The sequence below is a fragment of the Drosophila erecta genome, unplaced genomic scaffold, assembly GCF_003286155.1.
Source record: "Drosophila erecta strain 14021-0224.00,06,07 unplaced genomic scaffold, DereRS2 tig00000152-arrow-arrow-pilon, whole genome shotgun sequence".
Classification (NCBI taxonomy): domain Eukaryota; kingdom Metazoa; phylum Arthropoda; class Insecta; order Diptera; family Drosophilidae; genus Drosophila; species Drosophila erecta.
The window spans coordinates 262,792-280,987 of NW_020825211.1; the positions used below are offsets into that span (position 1 = coordinate 262,792).

An 18,196-nucleotide genomic window follows, 5' to 3' on the forward strand; every position below is an offset into this window, starting at 1 on the left:
GGGTGGCAAAGGGAAAAGGAGTGAGAACGATACGGCCACTCGCTCGCTTGCTCGCTCTCTCCTTCTCTCCTTCTCTCCATCTCTTTCTCCCTCTCTCTCTCTCGCCGGCATCGAGGGCTGCTTACAGGTGTTTATAGTACTTCGGCTCTTGCCGTCCACAGCCGAAGTGCCCGGCCGAGTGGCGGCCTCTCGTTCGCTCCCGCTCATATGCTCAATAGCGCCCTCTCGCTCCCGGTCGCTCCCGGTCGCTTTATATTCCTCGCAATGCGTCGCCTTCGCATCAGTTTCATTTGAACGGTCAACGAGGCGCGTTGTGCTAGGAAGAAATAAGTCATTTAAATAGCAGAACAGCCAAGCAGGCCAAACATTTCAAAGCAAAATACCAAACTCTCTGGAACTCACAAGTTCTTCAAAAACACCGACATCACCCAAAACAAACAAAACATCCCATACCAAAATAAAAACATAAACATACTGAAAAAAAAACTTACAATATCAAAATATAAAGTAACTATTTTTTTGATTGTGCTTCTAAGTGTTGTGCTAAAGCTATATTAACTTGTACAAATATTCCAAAATATTCAAAGATATTTTAAAGTATTTAACTAATACTTAAAAAATAGGCTACGCTACAAACTCAAAACTAACTAAAGGTCAAAAGATAAAAACTAGACAGTTTTAAGACAAATATCTTTACAGTTTTTGTGATTTTTGAATCCTAACGTTAACGTGTAAACGCACGCAAAAATGTGCACGAAATTTTCACTTGACTCGAACGACTGAAAAGTGCGTTCCATTGAAAAGACAAACTGAATGCAAAGCGGTAAATATGAAAAGACTTATTCTAATTCAATGAAAAATTTCCTTGAAAAATTGTTGATTAATTTCGTGATGTGAGAGTTTATTAGTCGTATGAGTGTGTGTGCGTGTGTTTTGGGAAAAGCTCCACAGAATTTTTCATGCATCAGTTAAAAATCCTACATGGAAATTATCAAGAATTTGTTTCTGAGTTTGTGCTGTGTTTTTTTTTTGAATAGGATTTAATAGAATTTGATTTTGTAGCTTACAAAAAGTGTAGAAGATTCCACAGATGTGAAATAGTTGTCTTCAATTGCTTAAAAATATTTATATATTTTAGTTTAAAACACGCCTTAATGCAAAAGTTTCTGTTTAAAAATCAGTAATTTTGAATAAAATTCCTGCTATGTCCTTGGCTTTTCATGCCGTACAAATTCAATTACCCACATTCTCATTGTCTCCGATTGTCTGTGTGTCAATATAAGATGAATTAATGAAAAATCGTCTGCGATTTCGGGGCGAAATTTCTTTTTTGTGTGATCGCACGGCAAAACAAACTCGTTACGCATACGCCGTGTGTGCAATTGTATTAAACGATGCCATTCATTGAAAATTGCTGGCCAGAGAGAGCGGTTTGGGTTTTGGTTTTGGCTTAGGTTTAGGTTTTTAGGCCACTCCGGTTGAGGATTTATGTTCTTGTCGGCCAGCCTCGTTAGCCGAACTTGTTGCCACATTCGCATCCGCACTGGCATCCGCACTGGCATCCGCACACGCATCCTTTGTACGTGTCCTTTTGCTAATCGCTGCGTTTAAGGAACTGCATGCTGGAGGATGTTGCAGCTCTTGTATTGGCACGTGACCGGCTTTTCTCTGACACAAGAGCGCGAAATGGCGAAAATAACGTAATGGCGAAAGGCGGCACTCAGTGCGGTCGGCAATCTTTGATTTCCCATTTCCCCGGTAACAGGAAAATATCAGACAACGTGGCGTATACGTGGCGTTCCTGTTTGTGCTTCCGTTCTTTTGTTGTCCTCAAGTTTTCTTTCAACGAAGGCACTTTCTTAGCCAAGTAAGACAGCTTAAATTTCACAGTTTTAAATAATGTACTGTATTTTAAACTTTCCATTTATTTGTATAAAGATTTAATTGGTTGAGTACATAAATATTACAACAAATACGACATTTTTAAATCAACTGAAGCCTCCACATATTTTAATAATAAATGTGTGTGCCATTGTTAAAATATTTTTATGCGACTTTGTGTGCTTCTGAAATAAAGAAATTGCTCCCCATTTATCTTGCACACATATAAAAATGTGATGTTTCAATTGTTGATCCATACTTTTTTTGTTTGCTCTTGTTTGCTTCACTTCACATAAAATATTCAATTTTCATTTCTTGTCGTGAGCCAGGGGCGGTTCGCATATAAAATCCAATAAATATACACATAAAAATTGAACAAAAAAATGCAAAAATAACAGATTGGAAATGGTTGAAAGATACCGCGGGCTATTTAACAGCACAGTATGCATCGCATTTTGATTGCAGATTGTATATCCATTGTAAAGGTGTTTCCTTTGCCAAAAGCACCGTGTTAATTAGTAGAAATTTTCATTTGAACATTTTTGGGGAATTCTATATGGAATGGAATTGCATTGCACCCCTAATGCTGGCTAATTTATTCACCGTTTTACCCCCACAAATTTCCATCATCAATCATTGTTCTGTATGGCAGTTTAGGTGGGGTGTATTGATAACATGGCTTTGGGGGCATTTGGCTGAATAAATATTATGATTGAAAATATCAGAACGACAGCGGTGGAATGAAGTCTTACCTGATGGCATTTTAAGTGGAAAACAATGTTGCGCACGGATCTAGATTCTAGTTGCATTGTTATCGCACCTCCGATACCGTTTTATACGGATCCATGGGGATCCATGGATTACTTCGAGTGCGATGCTATTCATCAACATTTTTGGAAGCTAATCCTGCAGCTTGGCTTCTGTTTGAAAGAGTTGAAGCCAATTGGAGTTAGAATAAATAATTTGTATTCGAGATCGCACTTCTTGACAAAATTCAAGGGAATAGTGCTAGAATTATGTTAGCTAACCAAACAGAAGATGAAATTACCTTGATGGAGGTTTGTACTTTCAGTTCTTAGACAGGATGGTACACAAAATGTAATTAAGTAGAATTTGAATACGATGCTGCCAGTCCAAACATGGCAGCCACTTTATCCCTACTTTGCTTGCTTTCACATCTCAAGTTTAACCCATTGTTGGTTCTTGGTTTGTGTTTGTCCTTTTTTTCTTCTGTTTTTCTGTTTGGGGTTTTTTTTTTGCGTTGGAGACGGGATAAATGGGGGGCGTGGGTCCAATGTTGAAGTGTTGGCATTGCAGGTGGAAAATCAAGGGGCTTTTCGTGTGCGTTCCGGGCAAGAGTTAAGTGATTGCTGCTTCTGTGTTAGCCGGCTGAGCTTTTAGCCTGTCAGGGAGCTGATTCTCCAACCAATTGGGGTTTTGTTTTTCGCTCTTTTGATTATCCATTGTTGGTCTTATGCTGCTGCTCCGGAGGAAACAGACAGACAGTCGAAAAACTGACAGTTGTCGGTGGGTAAACATTCGGTCAAATAGCAATACTACCTTTCCCAATTTCGGCATGGGCGTCAAGGCGACGGAGGCCCACATGGCGTATACTCGATACGTATGCGCTACATTAAAGCCAAGTTATGAGTCTTTAACAGGCCATGGCAACAGCATTAATAGCAACAGCAATGCCAACGGCAACAGCCAAACGATCGAATCGAAGTGAACAGGGCCCAAAGTAACCAAGTCGCCTGAAACATAGCAACCGTCGTCCGTAATAACTAACGTAGTTTGCCTAAGCAATTTGGCACTTGTGCGCTTTATGGCGCCCACTGGTGCACCTTGCACAGTGGAACCAAACGGCCGAAATTCCCAGCAATCAAACATCGTACATAGCTCGGGGTCTAAAAGTTGAACAGATGTGCTCACAGTAGTGGCAACTATGCATTTAGTTTTTAGATCGCTTGAAACATGCAATTAATGCTAAAAATTTGCTAAGATATCGAAGTTACAAATATAAAGTAATATCAGATGTACACTTTCATAAAAGCAAAGAAAAATACAGGATCTTATTCGCCTAATTTAGGTAGTTTTTACATAGTATCATACATTTTTGGTAACTTTCTTTAACGAAGTTTGCTTTAAATAATTCTCCATAAATGAGGAGTGTATTTTATTCACTTCCACTTCACTGTTCACATGCGCTAAGCAGCTGGCAAAGAGGAGTCATCCACAACAGGGCCAGGAAACCCCTCAAACAGGAAGAGTTCCTATGGAGCAGGAGTAGGGGAACCAGGACGACACGGCACATGTGCTTAACTGCCAGCAAACTAGGGATGACGTCTGATATATTTGCATGAAGAAGTGTTGTCACTGTAGCGACGGCTGCTGTTGTTGCTGTTGTATGCCCAACTGCCTGCCAATGATAAATGCAAATAGGTGCAGACATATAGGGGCTATTCGCAGAATCAAAGGAAATACGGGGCGACATTACGCATACGCCGTGTGTTCGATGCTGGAGCATCTCGCAGTTCTCAGCTCGAAGCTCGAATCTCGCATCTCGAATCTCAACTGCAATCTGCAACTGATTGGGTGAATGCACTAATCGGCGGTGCTCAAACGATTGCCAAACATTGTTAGGAGTGCAAACATTTCTTGTTGCGAACCAACGAAATAAGTTTCCCAATGGAAAAAGGTGCTTAATTTCCTCCCACGACAGCTGTCAGCGCATTTGGTTTCGGTTTGTAGACAAACAAAAGCCACAAAACACCCGAACTCACTGAAATTTTGACAAACTGCAGTGGCTAAAAGCAACTGAAGGCAACTGGAATCCACAAAACCAAAAAGGGGGGCACAAAAAAGTGAAATAAAATAAGGGGCCACCCTCTCTACCCCCAGTTTATTGTTATTGTTATTTACACTGGAGTCATTGACACGCGCCGCGTTGTTCTTTTTGTGGTTTCTGACCCAAGAAAATGTGGAAATTGGTCGGGGCAAATGGGTGGGAAAGTCCGAACTAATAAAGCCAACTATTTGGGGCTTTTATTTGCCCATTTGTGTGTTGTAAATGGGGGCCACTTCGGTTCGCAGGCAACTCAACACAAAGGGTTATTCAAATTGAAGAATAGATTTTTAATAAACTTTTACCAAGTCCCAGGGCAAAAAAAGAAGCGATACAAAATTCTGCTAAATGTGGTATCTGCTAAAAGTTTCATTTCAAATCACTGCACCATATAAAATTCAGCTGAATTGAGCACTAAACGTCTTAAAGTTATTTTTATTTTATTACCACCATCGGCTACAGATTTTCACGCATGAAAATCCGCATGAAAACGGCGTAAACGGATGATGGATCGACCATTGATGTGAAAGTTAATGGGGTTGGGGGGCAGAAAATGATTGGTAGAACGAAAATGGTAGCAGCTGTAGCTTCGATGTCAGAGGAAACAAACGAAAATGCGAAAATGTGTCGGGATTTTTGCATATTTTCATCAAAGCAATTTCTATGCACATGTGACCCATGTCTTTGACGCTTTGTCGTCGTGCATAGGGGTCTTAATTGCATGGCCATACTCACACGTTTACATCATCACACACGCACACACACACACACACACAGACACAAACACATACGCATACTTGACCTTTGCTTCTTTGCTTAGATGGCATGAATAATTGAAGTAGAGGTGTACAGTGGAGTTTAATCAAGAAATGTTCCCTGAAGAACGCTAAATTAATTTGTGTTTATGCTGACAGCTTTTTTTGTGAACATGCCGAAAAATCGCTAAATAAAAAAGAATAATTTCATGTTTGGAATGAATACAAAGAACAGTACCCTCTTACGCTTCCCTAGTAAAATCGAATTTTTATTTTCCTGCTTCTATTTGCTTGCCCAGCACTGTGCGTTGCGTTCATGGTCCAGTTGCAGATCATGTTCTCGTGCTCCTGGCTTAACCCTTGTTGTCCAACGCAGTGAGATCTCCTTGTATGGGGCTTAAGTACACGACGAGACACTTGGCCACGTTGACAGCTCATAAAATTTGCATATAAACTGCTTAGCCGGATAAGACTGTTTTCTGCTTTCTGCTTTCTGGTTTCGGCTGCTTCTCGTATACCGCTTCTACTTCTCCTTCTGCTTTTCCGATTTTCCTTGTCCGGCCTTGACCACGCCCCCCGTATCGCCACCTCCAGCATCGCCCCTTTTGGCAGGCCAGAACTTTGCTAATTAGTCGTAATGCAAATGCATATTGCATTACAATTTCGTTGAATTATTTTAAGGAATTTTCCATCGTTAGATTGCAGGGAAGCAACGAAATAAATTGCAGATACCATACAAAAATTGAAGCCAAAAGTTTGAAAAGCTTGTTTATAAATTGATTTAAAGTTCTGATAGGGGTATAAATAATATTGAATAACAAAACCCATAGAACTTCCTTTTTGTAATTTTAATTATTCCATAACACTTTGGTGTAGTTTAAACACCCCCGCAATTTTTTATGCAAATAACTTTAAGGGCCAAGTTTCAGCATGAATATTCATATCGATGCAGAAACGCATTTTCCAACCAAACTTATTCAATATCTTTCGTTCAACTTTTCATTCACTAGCTTTATTATTTACACTGCACTTGTTTATTTGTATTTCTTGCTTCTCGCTGAAGGAGACGCCACTTAAGGTGCTAGCCTGATTTCTGAATTCATTCGTGTTGCAGTTGCAACAGTCGCATTCAACAATCCGGGTGGGGTTTTCCATCTTTTTTCTTGAATTTCCTTTTCCAATTCCCAAGGACATACATATTTCATAAATCTAGCCATAAATAGGCTAAAGCTTAGTCACAGTCGAGCAGCATTTTGCCCACTTAATGTCGTCACAAATTCGTTTCGTTTCGATTCGATTCCTTTCTCCTCTTTTTATTTTTCTTTTTTTGGCCATCTATCAAAGGACGCTAACTGGAGGACAGCTGTGACTGCTGTTTACTTTTGCAGTTGTTTTACCAGCTAGCCACTATTTAGACCGGGTTAACATCCCTAACCGAGGGGGCGTGGCACTTGGCTTAGTGGGTGGTCGTCGCATATAAAGCGAAAAAGATTTACGAGGCATTGAACTCGACTACATTCTACTTTTTGTTCTTGGTTTTTTTCCCAAGCTTATTTTTTATTTGGCTGGACGTTTGCTTTCCTAATGGCAACAGTTGATGATTTGATTTATTTTCGCCTGTTAAACATCTCTTTGTTTTACCCATAAATGCTATACTTGTTACATTTATGAATTAGTTCTTTAGTGCCATAACTTGTTGTTAAAATGAAATTGTATCTAAATTTGTGCTGTAAATTATTCAAATACGAAATGTTTTGTGGCTTATTATTACAATTACTAATTCATAACTAAAATTTCATTAAACCTCATTTAGGTTCAATGCCAAATCGTATACTATTTTTCAATTTCAATTGAATCGTTTATTTTTTGACCGCAAAAATCTAGCAAAGCACATCCAACGCTTACAAATTGAGCACTTTCATCTAGCCTGAACCCAAATAAAATGTGTAAAAACAAATTGAAACATAAAAATAAACACCAAGTTGGTTGGGAGAAGCATACAATTCCCTTTTTACGACTGTTACCCGATGCCAACTTTGTTCGCCAAATAGTTCAGCTGAACTTTGGGGCATCCTACTCGACGGAAAAAGAATACAAAAAGAGAAGAAAAATACAGACGTGAAATGGGAAAATGCGGGGAAAGCTCTGGCTGTGACCATTGTCAATGCCAAGGCAAAAGAAAATAATGACAAATGTGAGTTTTATTTTAATGTGTGTAACATTCGGGGGCGTCATGCTGAGCATCACGATGATGATGGTGATGATGGTGATGATGTTGCGAATGATGCCGATGATGAGCTGCGTTCATTGACCGCCTTGTTGAGTCTGACAAAACATTGCCCATACGACATGTTGCATGGCCCACCAACTAACACACACACACACACAAACACGAAGAAAGTATGCAAATTAATGAGCACTTGGCGGGCTCTCAATGAAAATTTATAGATGCCTCAATGGGCTTCAATATATTTAACCATAGATATGCATGTTCATATGCAGATGTGCAAGTTTCTGCCCTGATTTATGTTTGCCTAATGCCTTTTTTGTTGCCTCGCTCGAATTTTGTTGATCCTTATATCTGCTCCTTGGGAAATTGAAAATGCTTCTCGGAAAACTTGCAATGTTGCAAGGTTGCTGGAGCCGCCTGCGGCAACTTTTTCTAATTAAACGACTCCAAGTTGACAAAGTGCATTTCTGTTGGCCACATGTTTGTGTTGGTAGCAAACTTGGATTGGCTTGGGATCGACTGATATTAGAGTTTAATATCTGCCCCAGATTCAAAATGAAAATGGTTATTTGCTTACAAGTATTTGAAGTCACCTAAGTGAAAATGTTATTTTGGTGCTGTTGTCTCTAGACAATTTTAAGTGCATGTTTAAGGAGCCGTTTTTAAATTCGAAATATTTTACTTTTAATGAGACATTTGTGAAGCATTAATTCGATTATTTTGGTTTTAATTAAAAATGAGTATTATTTTATCATAGCTTGTAAGACATCAACTTCGTGTCGACCATTTGACCGTCTGAACTTTTCCATTTGGTCAGTTTGTAATCGTTTTGCGGACCAGGCTATATGCACATAGTTAAATAGTTTTAATGACGCCTGGGGTCTATTAAATGCCCGAAATGCCCATGTGTGTTAAAATCGACATTAATTATCGTTTGTGGAGCAGGCGGAGCAGCGGAGGGGGAGGAAGTGCAGCAAGATTTGTGAGAATTTGTTGCCTTTAATCTTCGCACGCTCAATAAATTGGCACGAAAACCGCTCGGTTTTCTCTATTTTCACATGTTGCTGCTTGCTACACGAGAAACGTACAGAAAATTAAAAACCCCGAAATCGTGAAAAACGCTTCAGTGACAAAAATCCAATTAAGTATTATGCAAAGCACAAATTTTCATCTGCGATTGATTAATACAAGCCCTAAGTATTGGACAAAGCATTACAATTAAAACGACGAGGCTGGCCGAAAACAAAATGTCTTGGAGAAATATTCAAATTAATAAACACAACTGCAGGGCATAAAATAGAAAATACAAATTTAAACCCAAACACGAAAAATCTTTGCGAAATTGGTCGCAAAACACGCCGCCAGGTGTTTAAAATGTGACGTGATTAGATTCGAAACAAAGATAGATAAACACAGAATGCCAAACAATTTGTACTATGCTATATTATGGCTCTTAAAAGATCACATTCGAGGGGAGCAAAGATGTTTATTTTTAGGCAAAACAATGCAGACAGATCGCTTCGATTGCGGCTAGATGATGGATGATGGATGGATTGGTGGATAGCTGGATTGGTGGGGAAATTGCCTGCCATGACGATGAAAAAATGATGAAAATGGGGGAAAATTTATCGGAAAATGTGGAGGAAAACCGATTGAGGTCGGCGGGAAATGTGTGACGTCTTCTGAGCGGCATTAATTGTTATTGGATCAATAATTCGGAATAACAAAATCGCATTGTGGGAATATTTTCATTCGGTGGGAAAATGATTGCGGATTAATTGCCAAATTAAAATAGAAAATCGAAGCAGCGCAATTATTTTTCACGAAAATATAATTACTCTAATTAAAAACTGCCGAAAATTACACTATTTCCTATTTAATGCAATATATATATATTATATAAAAAAAGTGGTACAACAATAATTGAAAATCAGTAAGCATTTAACATTGCCAAATTTAATTCAAGACGATTCTCAAATAATAACAGCTAATAAATAAATGTTCCCCAATTACTCATAATAAAATATAATGATAAATTAGATAGTATTGCGGAATTTTCTTTAGCATGGAAAGAAATGCCAGAATAATTGCCAAATCGCGCAAGCAAAAATACTTTTACCAAAATGTATTGTAATCGCTGACTTTCCAAGTACACATTGTGCGGAATAATATTTATAATTTATTCCTCGCCCGTTCTTTGATTTGTCAATATTTATCGAGCAAATATGCATCTGCTCTAAAAAATTCCGATTGCTTGAGGTAAAAGAAAAAGCCAATCCCTATTATCAGCACAAATGGGCAAACAATACTAAATCTAGTCCAATTAGCTGGCAATCTCTTGGATTGTTTATTATTTAAAGTGTCGTGTCTCATTGTCGGTTGTTCAAACAGAGTAAAACTTGCCATTCGGCATTGCCCCCCGGCAAATAGAATTAAGAGACAAGACAGGGCTTACTGTACAACACAGTGATCCCAAGTTTCCCAGACTCATTGTTGCCTCAAATTGCTCCCCTTGTTCTTGTTTCTGTTTTTGTTATTGTTTTTCCGTCTGCAACTGGCGGGGGGCAGCGAGGGGGAAAAAGTGCGGGGAAAGTATGGCGATGGAAAAGGCATTGAAAGCCACGAGCTTACTTGTTAATCACAACATCCAAAGCCAAACAGACAAAGTGCAATAACTGCAAATGGGTGAGGATGGCCAGAAATGCTACACTGGAAACAAATAAATGGACATGCAATGCATACATACATTTTTAAATGTGTAAGGTAAAATATATTTTTAATGTGCTAATACTAATACTCGAGAAGCATTTTCGCCACTTTGATCTCCTGTTTTTGTTGAAGTAAACCTTTCCTGCGGATTGATTGGTGGGCCGACGGGGGGTAGCACAACAAGGCTTGTTACAAATATTTGCATCATCAATTTTGCTGCGTCGTCAATAAACAGAAAAGCGAGAAAGTTGCCAGAAGCAGAAGGGGGCGTTGTGGGGGCGTGGTCGAGACGGCGTTGACGACGACGCTAAAAATAACAAAGTGCAACACTCGAGCCGCAAATATGACAGCCTGGATAACAGCGGCGACAGCCGCCTCGGTGGCAAGGATAAGGATAAGGATAACGCCGAGCTGGGCCAAGACCAACAATAATATAGTGTGGTAGTGTGTACGGAAATATGCCGACGAAACCGGAGGGTTGGGAAATGGCGTTAAGTTGACGCTGACGAATGCGACATCGCCGAAAGTGTACCGCAAATACTTCAGACTGCATTAGGGTTGCCACGCACTCTAATGGTGGAATTCACAAGTCTTTCAGTCGCTTAAGGTTAGTTGTGCTCGATGGATTTCAGTTAGTTGCGCAGGGTTGTCACGCTTAACAGTAAAGCATTTAATAGTTTTGCGGTTAGCTCAAGCGCATCTTTTAGTTATTATCGCTAGCGAATAAAGCACATTAGGGGTTGCCCATCATGAAGCAATTAAAATAATTTCCGCTCTTTGTAAACAAACTTTTTCGACAAGAACTTGTCGTATTTCAGTCACGCAGTTAAACTGCAAAATTCCTATAAATAAACGTTTTTCCCCGGATCCCATTTGAGTTTCCCACTTCTGCCGAGTGACTATCTAATTATCCTTGCGTCGCTTAGCACCCACACAGCACTCAGATTTATCTTTGGCTGCAAAAATGTCAGCTTGAACAAATTATTCGCCTGAGAATGCTGCGATTTGCACCGCCAGCCTTGTGGTCAGCATTTAGTGAAAATGCGGCAGATGGGAAAATGCAGCGACTACAAGTATTTTCCTGTGTCATTAAAATCTTGCTGACTTGATGCCAAACGTTGCCTTGGCGCGACTAATTAAAAGCTTGCGGTTTGAGTGCGTTTCGGTTGCGTTTTTTATCGCCCCCTTGCCGCAACTGTTTGTTGTTGTTGATAGAGTGTAATGTTCGGTGTGTTAATTACATTAAAAATATATAGAATGTAAACGAAATGCAGTCATCCCACCGTTCGCCAGTACGCCCAGCAAAGTGCCCCTGCCGCCGGCTGTAAATATTAAATTAAAATGACATTACTTGAGGCCATGTTGCGGATGGAGTTGGTTGGCGCTAATTAATTTTTAATGAATATATATTGAAAATGCATTGAAAGCTATCATACTCTCACACATAGTGTTTGCTGGCCTTATGCTGCGTTGATTACTTTTTTTGTTGCACTTATTTTTTATAGTAAGCTGGCTTTTGCGTTTTTAAAAGCCCGCCATTTCCGTCCTTCCTTGTGGCCCAAAAGTAGGCAACACTCTGAGTGCCAACGCTTTTGAGTGTGTTGCACTTGAGGGCCAAAAGACGGCACACGGGAAGCCAGAGCGCGAAGTGGTAAAAAGTGCGGAAAATTGTGGCACGTTTTCTTGTTTATCGAGTGATACTCTGCACAGGGTTTTACGGTGCCAAAAAGAAAATTCATAGCACATGCTGGATATTCAGCTAAGCAATGGAGGCGAAGGCTTGACTTCGAACGGTCTGTTTACCAATATGTTTATGAAATATTTTTTTAATTTTGAAAAATCCCTCTTAAAGGGTATTTGTGGTTGTGTATAGGCATATCCCTTAGACTTTCCTTTGCCCCTTTGGCTGCTCTTGTACCCTCCATTCATTTGCGTTGTTGCTACCATTCTGTTTGCACTGTTCTTGGCATTGTTTTCCTTTGGCCGGATTGTTGTTGCCACTACCAAAGCCATAGCTGCTATAGCTGCTACAGCTATGGCCATATAGCTGATGCCTGGCATTATGGCTCGGCTCAGAGCCTGAGCTCCCTGGTCTCAGCTGAGAGTAGCTTTGCATTGCGTGGCAGCCAGCCAGCATTTGCAAGTCAAATGAAATTATTTATTTTGCATACAGGATTGGGGGGAGGAACTTTGCTCGCAGTTCGCGATGATGGGCGAGGGGCGGCAGCGGAGTGAATAAAAATAAAAGGAATATAATGTTATACAACATGCATTTATTATAAATATTTAAGCAATATTCTGGCTACTTTGGCGGCTGCGTCTGCCGAAGGGGAACGGGATTTCAATTTCAAGTGGAAATTCTTGGCTAATTAGTGAGCATCGGCGCACAGAGAGATTTTCCTCCACATTTGCCAGCATTTTGAATGTGTATGTGTGTCTGTATGTGCGAGTGCCGTGACATTTCCGTTAGAAAATTCCCATTTCCGTTTGCAGAGATTTTTTAATTTTCCTGTTCATTTAATTGCAACGAAGGGTGTAGTTAGTAAGCAAGATTATAGTTTAACTTAACTGTTTGCTAAGCCTTCTACTGATTTGCCTGTATAACCAGAAAATAAGGGACTTTATGCGCCCAGTTGCTTATTTATTTCTTAAAGAAAATTCCCTACTGTACGTTGTTGGTAAGCATTCACATAAATTTAAGAACAAATCTCTGCTCACCAACAGCTTTTGGCCATCAAGAACCGATTACTTTCCGGGAACCGCTTGCAAAAGCGTTAACCGAAAACAAAATCCGTCCACAAACACACACACACACACATACACACACACCTTTTTACATAAATACACACTTACACTTAAGCATAAAGAAAGGTTGAAATCCCTTCAGCTGAGAAGTATGCAACATTTGGGTTTTATTTTTCATTATTTCCCTGCTGTCCGCCATGTTGCTTACTTAATAATTCAAACAGCTGGCTACGGAAAAAGGGATGCGTACACTGGGAAAAAGTGCGTCATAATTAACTGAAAATAGATTAAATCCACGTAAATATAAACATAGCCCAAAAACATAACACCGAAAAAACAAACAAACCTTATTTAATAAAATGAAATTACGTTTCATATTTACTTAACTAAATTTCGAAAACCATAAAGCATTTCCAAATCAGTTCTGTTGAGCTTGAATTTAGTTTTTCGGTGCACAAGTGTGAGGTAGTAATGCTTATGTGTGCTTATGCTTGATTATAACATTTATGGCGATTACTCATACGCCCTGTGTGCCACAAGCCACTGACAATGATGATGGGGCGACACTCGAGTCAAAAATGTTGCTAATTAAGTGTTAAATCATGCCGAAAATATGCCCATTCATCTGTCAACTCGTGTATGTGGTGCGTATTTTATTTTTTTTATTTTTTTCGACTGGAACAGCAGTTGACTATTGAGTGTTACTGTATTGTATATAAAAGGTAGAAGGTGTAAGTGCGTTCCATCCGCTTTCACAGCCACGCCCCAAAGAGCACGCACTCGTTTTGCACAAATGAACGCAAATTCACAGACACATTGCCTTCGTTTTTGCCGGAAATTCGCCAACTCATGTCCCTCACCTTTTCCCCCAAAAACGGACAAAAAGGCACGAAAAAATGGGTTAGGATGCGCGAATCCTCGAGTGATTTGTGCGTAGGTCCTGCTCAGTTCATAAATCATTTCTAATAGAACGGTTGCCGTAAAGCTGAACATATTTTTCGCGGCTAATTTACACACAGTCAATTTGGCACTACGAAATCCAGATAATTATATTGTACTCCTACTTTCCGTAGGCACCATTAGTATTAAATAAATAGTTGTGAATGCGGTTTATTGTTACTGTTTATGCAAAAAGCTAACTTGCTGAGAATAACTAAAATTCATCATGTATCCTTATTTTTTGCAGCAACATTTCGCTATTAAAGGCAACTAATTAACTTTATTAAAATAACCTCTAATGTGCACACATGTCGTGCCTTCTGGCCCCCCCACCCCTTTCTTTTTTTTGACACACTTTTATGGGCAATTTGAAACACATTTCATGTGCCCAGCCTTCAACTGGCAAAAACAACGTCGTAGTATAATGTGTTGCCTACTTTTTTGGGGGGTTTCTCCTCATTAACTTTTGCCGGGGCTTCATATAATAAGATGTTGTTGTGCGTACTTAAGTGAAATCCCCTTAATATGTTAACAACTCATTGGGGGATTTTTTTCGGCTCGACCTTAGACAATTGGCCCACTGTGATAGACGCTTTTTGGCCGAGTGCTGCGGCCATGTCATTTTTGCCAGGGAAATTCGGAGAAAATGTACGAAAAACTATGACCAAAGGTCTAGGATTTTGTCTTGTCACTTTCTGCTCGACTTGCTGAATTATTTATTATTTATAAACGTAAAAAATAAGTATAAGTAATTCTATACATCTGGAAAACAGAAGCTGCCAAAAACAAAGGACACAAAGAATAAAGACAATTTTGCCTGCTGTGTCAAGTGGTAAAATCTGCGCTGTAATGTGCATATATAATTTTCTATTTGTGTGCTTGTGTATACATTTCGCCGGAAATCTTCCTCTTCCTCGCCGTTTCCTTTTAGCTCGAGTACTTAATGCTCCAATGAATTTTGTGTAAGCATTTTTCGCTTAACTATAATCGCAGGGTATTATGAATACGTTATGATGGATGAGCCACTAGTAGGTATTCACCGAAATCTACAGAAGTTTGTAATTAAAAGCCAGATTCATTAAAATGTATATAAAGCTTTTTATTATATTTATGACGCATTAATCTATGATGAAATTTTATTGGCTGGTCTATTTGATTGATGAGCAATCAGATCTTTTATACTAATGGAAGCATCTAATATTATTTTCCACTCTTGATTATCTGCGTATATACAGCAGCTTTAAATAAGAATTTAATAATTTAAATAAGTATAAGAATTAATATCCCTATAAATAACGTCCCAGGATAGAGTAGCAAAAAAGTTTTGTTTTCTTCTAGTCCCGGTGACTTGGACTTTTTTATTTATAAATATGAATCCCGGCTGCTTTTTGTTCGTAGCCCTGAGTAGACGCCTTAAACTATGCAACACTGCAAATTAAGTAAAACAGGGCGGCCCAGACGGCCGCAGGGGGCGTGGCAGATCGCGGTCGGAGGTCGAAGGAGACGGATAGGAAAACATACTGAGACTTGGACTGGGACCCAAGAAGACTTTATTAAAATTTTCTGTAGTCGTTTGTCTGTGTCGCGTTGTCTGCCGCCTTGCGATGAGTTGAGTTGAGTTGAGTTGAGTTTATTAAAAGCCCTAAAGTACGCAACACTCTTTGCTTTCGGCTTTGATTTGATGTTAATGCAAATGGCCCCGCCCCTTTTGCCATCGTTTGGCAGCATCAAATTGCCTCACTGTTTAATTTTTAATGAAGCAACCGAAACAGATTTACTACCAAGGCAGCGAAGGGCTGGCATTTCCATTCCACATCATCATTATGATCGCAGCGGTTGGGGGCAGGAAAATCGTGAAGGGAAATGGAGCTGGGAAGCTGGATGACTGGGTGGCTGGTGGCTGGGCTTGCAAACGCTTACGACCAGCTGATGTCTGATTAATCATCAATGATGGGAAATGGGATATATCTCTGTGCCGAAACGCACAAGGAGCACTCTCCGCATGCCGGAAATCTGGAGCACGTTCCTGATTATTTCCAAGCCATCAGCATCCAGCCGGATGTCAAACCTCCCATCCTCCCATCCTCCCAACCACTTTCACTTCCTCTATTTTGAGGAAGCACACGTGTCAAGTGGCTGGGATTCCCCCATCTGCAATCCCCATTAAGCTGTAACTCCATGAGGTCAAAAAGCGCATTCACCCGTGGCAAATAACCCAAAGTTTTCGGTAAGTGTGCAATTGCGGAAAACACTTGCAATTAATGCTGTGCAGCAAACACAAGGCATTCGGTTTTTGGCCCTTAGCAATTAGTTGCCACTTAGCTCACACTTCAAGTTTCAGTTTGGATATTTGGCAGAATGGCAATTCAACTGCTTAGAATTTGTGCTCCATCACTTGAGTTTTACACCATTTTTCGATTTTCCCAGTAACACTTGTTTAGATGCCCAAGTATGCCGGATTAAGATTATACTGTTGCATGATTCTAAGCACCTTTGGCACTTACACGGGTTTTATGCTGGGCAAGTTCAATTGCTTTCGTGTGCTCGAATTAACCAATTACGAGCTTAGCTCTAAAAATATTCATACACGTGTTTTGTGATAGGTTAAGTGAAGTCTCTTTGCGGCTTGTGGCATCATTAATTCAAAAGTAACACCACTTGCTACGTCGTCTTCCTGGGGGGAGAGTGTGAGCAAATGGGCAAAGATGAAGATGAATGCAGTAGTCCGTGGCTTTGCCATTGCAATTCCAGTCTCATATATCAGCTCTCTGTCTTCAGGTGAACGCACGGGTTAAGAAGTCACGTTTCGATCGAAAATATGATGCCGCCAGAAAGTTGAAAACTCATTTTAACCATTGCTCCTCATCCTGGCGCCCCCCAACTCCTGGGAGTTTTGAAAGTCAGGAACACAGGAAGAGGATTCTCCGCATTCTGCGCCCCGGTTTCGATGGGTATTCCCAATGTGATGGCCGTGAACGTGGTTGGCTTAAATTGTTCGCTGAAACTTTGTCCTTAACACCGGAGTTCCTAGTCCTGTTGGTAGTCGAACGCATACCTCGGTAATGACTAGTTAAATGCCAAATTTGATTTTGTTCTGGCCACCAGGGTGGAAGAGTTACCTTTGAAAGTGGCTTAAGAAAATTGTTGACTTTGAGCCATTAATTTAATACGAATTTTGTTGCAGACTGTGCAAGGAGTGGGCTTAAAATAGATACATTTAGGTATATTCTCTTGCGGTATTAAGTATAAAGTTTGAAAATGTAGCCCTTATGAAAAGCATTTACAACGAAATGAATGTAGATAGTTAGCCTAAGGACGTGCTTGGCAGCCAACTTGATTTTCGATTAAATCGTTTGCAGTCTCCTAATTGATTGAGTTGAGAGTTCATTTGTTCAGAGTTCATTTGCCGCCGTAGGTCTCAGTCCTGTCGAAAGGGGTCAAGAGTGACATGTTGATGCCCCGGATAGGGACCTCGTTGTCCGTTTGACCCGATAAGTGACAAAGGAGCCTCTTAAAGCGATTTGCGCAGTCCTCGTCCTCGTCCTCGTCCTCGTCCTTCGAACACGAGCATTTGTCTTGGGTTTTGTGCGCTGCTGCTCCCTGGGACTCCTTAAAATGTCTGCTGATATCCTGGCAAGTTGACAGACAGTTTTAAGTTTTAGTTTCATTGTTATTTCGTGACTGTCTGAGCTGCCAAAGTGCATAAATAAAAATATATTCCCGAGATACAAAGGACACTCGCAAATATTCCGAAAAGCTCTGCTGTTCTTGGCTCCTTCTGCTTTCATTCGGGACTAAGATCACGTAAGGTGTTTTGTCTTTCTGCTTATGGCTTTTAAATGAGCACATTTTTGCCTCGCTGCCAGCTAAAAAACCCTTTTAATACCCTCTACCAACCGGGCTACTTTCGTGGGGCTTCCAAGGCATGCAAACTTCACAGCTGGGTTGCCAAAATTGCCAGGCACACTCTCTCCCGGCTTAAGGTAAATAAAAAGTACTTGAATGCGCTGCCAAGCACCCTCGAACATCGCCAAAAGTTACATTTATAAACCAGTATCTTATATTCCGCACACACTCACTTTCCGAGTGCTT

The 18,196-nt window shown here is 40.1% G+C and overlaps 1 protein-coding gene across 2 annotated transcripts in view; it reads left to right on the top strand.

Annotated features, from left to right (window-relative positions):
- Nucleotides 1-18,196, top strand: part of LOC6549859 (eye-specific diacylglycerol kinase) — a 105,885-nt gene that overhangs the window by 18,250 nt on the left and 69,439 nt on the right. The window lies entirely within an intron of this gene.